A 3,338-nucleotide genomic window follows, 5' to 3' on the forward strand; every position below is an offset into this window, starting at 1 on the left:
GAACAGCTGTGATAGAGACGGATGGTCCTCAGAGCTAAAGATTTTCTCAACCCAGCCCTTGACAGAGTTTGCCGACCCCAGCTGAGCATGTGTGTTCTGCACTCAGTGTCTGGGTTCCGTTCAGACTCCACCACTGCACACTAGTGCCTGGAGCAGCTGGCAGAGCTACCCTCTCTAGGCACCGGAAAAGACTCAATAAATAGCAGTCACCCCTCTCGTATGTTCAGCACCACCACCGCCATCACCACCAACATCTTCGTCACTACCACCATCACCATCACCAACATTGTCACCATCACCACCATCACCAACATTGTCACCATGACCATCACCAACATCTTCGTCATTACCACCATCACCAACATCATCACCATCACCACCAAATCACCACCACCATCACCAACATTGTCACCATGGCCATCACCAACATCTTCATCATTACCACCATCACCATCATCGTCACCATCACCACCACCATCACCAACATCATCACCATCACCACCACCATCACCAACATCGTCACCATCACCACCAAATCACCACCACCATCACAACATTGTCACCATCACCACCATCACCAACATCTTTGTCACTACCACCATCAACATTGTCACCATTACCACCAACATCACCACCACCATCACCAACATCATTACCACCACCACTACCATCACCAACATCATCACCATCTTCATCACCACCACCACTACTAACATCACCACCACCATCACCAACATCACCACCATCACCATCACCAGCATCCTCATCTCCACAATCATCATTGCCGCCACCAGAATCTTCATCATCACAATGATCACCACCGTCACCACCATCATTGAGACCATCACATCTACAGGACCACCACAGAGGCAGGTCCAAGGATAAGCGACCCTCCAGGGGTGCCTCATGGTGACAGTTCTTCATGCAGTTAGATGGGTTATTTTAACTGCCCCCTGCTGTCTTCAGACCAGGAGTGGGCAGTTTAGAGAGGGCCTAGTACTGGGGGGACCCCGGCCTCTCTGACAAGCAGCCTGTCCTGTTGACGCTGCCCGTCAGGTCTGGGCTGTGGCATAGAAATCCAATCCAAGTGTGATTTGGCCCTCCTGCCTCCCCTCAGGTCCAGCCTCACTGGATGAGAACAAAGCTGGATTTCAGTAATCCCTCAGCCATCTGCTCTGCCCGCCTGTGAGTCCTGCCCACCAGCACCCCTCTTCTCCTGAGGTGACCCAAATCCCTGGAGGCCGGCCCTCCGACTACATCCCTCCCCTCACTATCCTCCAGGCACCCCCCAGCCTCAGGTCTCACCTGGGAAGAATGGAAACTAGTATCCACTGGGCAGGATGGGCCAGGGAAGCCAGGAGGCCCCTTTGCTGAGAATCTAGGAGGAGCCTGAGGCAGAGGCCAAAAGACTGTGCAGATGCTCAGGAAGGAAAGAAGGGAGTGCGGGGAGGGCCTGTGTGTGACAACCCCTGGCTGTAGGCCTGTCCCTCCCAGGCGTCTCCTTGGGCAAGCCTGGGGGAGGGGGAACCAGGCTGTGCCTTTCTGGCCAAGGTATACCAGAACTCCCCAAGGCTGTCAGCCCCCTCAGGGGGTCCTCTGTGGGTAGGTTCTGTGAAGGGTGGGCAGTGAGTCTGGGAAACACTGGGTTAAACAGATGAACGTTCTCCGTGCAGATGCTCCGTGCAGATGCGTTTCTCAGCCTTTAAGATGCTAATGGCCTTTCTGAATGGGGTGGGAGTGGAGACGGTTGGAGAGGAGGGGAGTGTTTCTCCAGCTCCCTGGAACAGAGAAACCTCCCTCCACCCCTGCTGGGGGCTTCTGGTCCCACTAGTAGCCATAGGCCATGCTGGGGAAGGTAGTTTGAAGGCAGCCCCCTCGTTCACTCTGGGGTGATTTGTAGTGGCCTCAGCCCTTCCGAATCCCCCCTCGCATACAGCTGAGATGGGGGGCAGGGGCTAGGAGGGGCATGGCTATGGAGAGCGAATGCAGGGAACTCACCCAAGCTGGCCAGAGGCCATGCAGAGACAGCCCAGCAGAGCTGTGGTTGGTCCTGGCTCCTGCCCTGCCCTCCCAGCTTCCACCCCTCGCCCCGAGCCTCAAGTCCACTGGTGTTCCCAGGCCAGGACTTGGGGGTCCCTGGTCAGTCCCCCAGCTGCAGATCCCATGGTTGTCAGGTCCAGCTCTGCTGTAGTGTGTGGTGTTAACGGACTTTCGAGCCAGCCGGATTGGTGGGCTCAAACCCCAGCTCTACACCTATGTGCTGAGTGACCTTGGGCGAGTTACTCAACCTCTCTGTGTCTCAGCTTCCCCAACTGTCAGCTATGAAGGGCAGTGAGTAACTGTCACCTGGACTGTTCTGATCACCATGACTATCCTCAGTCCCACAAACTCACCCAGGGCCAGGCCTGACTCCTGCTCTGGAATGGGGTGTAAGTCTCAGCTCTGCCTCTCACACAGCTGTGGGATGGTGAGCGAACCTCTCCTCCTTGCTCATCCCTGTCTCCGCACGCATGTAGAGAGGAGCGAACGAGAAGCCCCTCAGCCTGGGCCCGGCCCCTGGGAATGTCAGTGACCTTTGCCTCAGTACCCAGCTGCTGTGACCAGCCACTTGCTGGGCCTGGCCTGGGGATCCATGGTGACAGGCCCTGCTTGGCTCCCCCCCAGGTGGCCCGGCCCCCCGTTGTAGGCTAAGCTGGCTACGCTGTGTGGGTCTCCAGAGCTCTGGACAGAGTAAAGAAGCTTGGCTCCCTGCAGGCCCTGTGGACCTGGGGTGGCTCCTCTCTCTCCCTTCCCTGGGGCTCCCTGTTCTCTGCAGGCTGGGACTGTGCACCCTCTGGAATGACCCCCACCCTGGGCAGCTGTGAGATGGGGGGCACAGGTGGAGAGCATCCTCCTGAGCAGAGACCAGCTGACCTGAGCACCCCTTCCCTTGAGAGCCTTAGACCCAGAGGCTGCTTTTCTAGAACGTGGGAAAGCAGGAGCTGGTGACAAGCCCTTCCCATTTCCCAGCCTCTGTTACCCTTCCTTCTGTGCCTCCTCCCCCCACTGTGTACACACAAGCCAGGGGTCTGGGCTGCCAGTCAGACCGGGGCTTAGGGTCTGGGTCAGGGAGCACCCACGAAAGGAGGTATCATGCACCCACACGGCTAGCTCTGCTCGGGGCTGGGCCCGGTGTATCACGGAGCCCAGCCAATGCCTTTCCAGTCCGGTGTGACCTAGCTCTTGGGGTACCTGCCCGGTGCCGGCTACGTGCTTTCCTTATATGACTTGCTCCCTCAAAAGAGCACAGACGGAAGAAGGGAAAGGGGTGGGGGAGGCCGCAAGCCTCTCACCCATCC

At 57.5% G+C, this 3,338-nt stretch overlaps 1 protein-coding gene across 12 annotated transcripts in view; it reads right to left on the minus strand.

Annotated features, from left to right (window-relative positions):
- AKNA (AT-hook transcription factor) overlaps window positions 1–3,338 on the minus strand; it is a 61,672-nt gene that overhangs the window by 30,295 nt on the left and 28,039 nt on the right. The gene's annotated exons all lie outside the window — the stretch shown is intronic.

Source organism: Tupaia chinensis, unplaced genomic scaffold, assembly GCF_000334495.1.
Source record: "Tupaia chinensis unplaced genomic scaffold, TupChi_1.0 Scaffold000081_1, whole genome shotgun sequence".
NCBI lineage: Eukaryota > Metazoa > Chordata > Mammalia > Scandentia > Tupaiidae > Tupaia > Tupaia belangeri.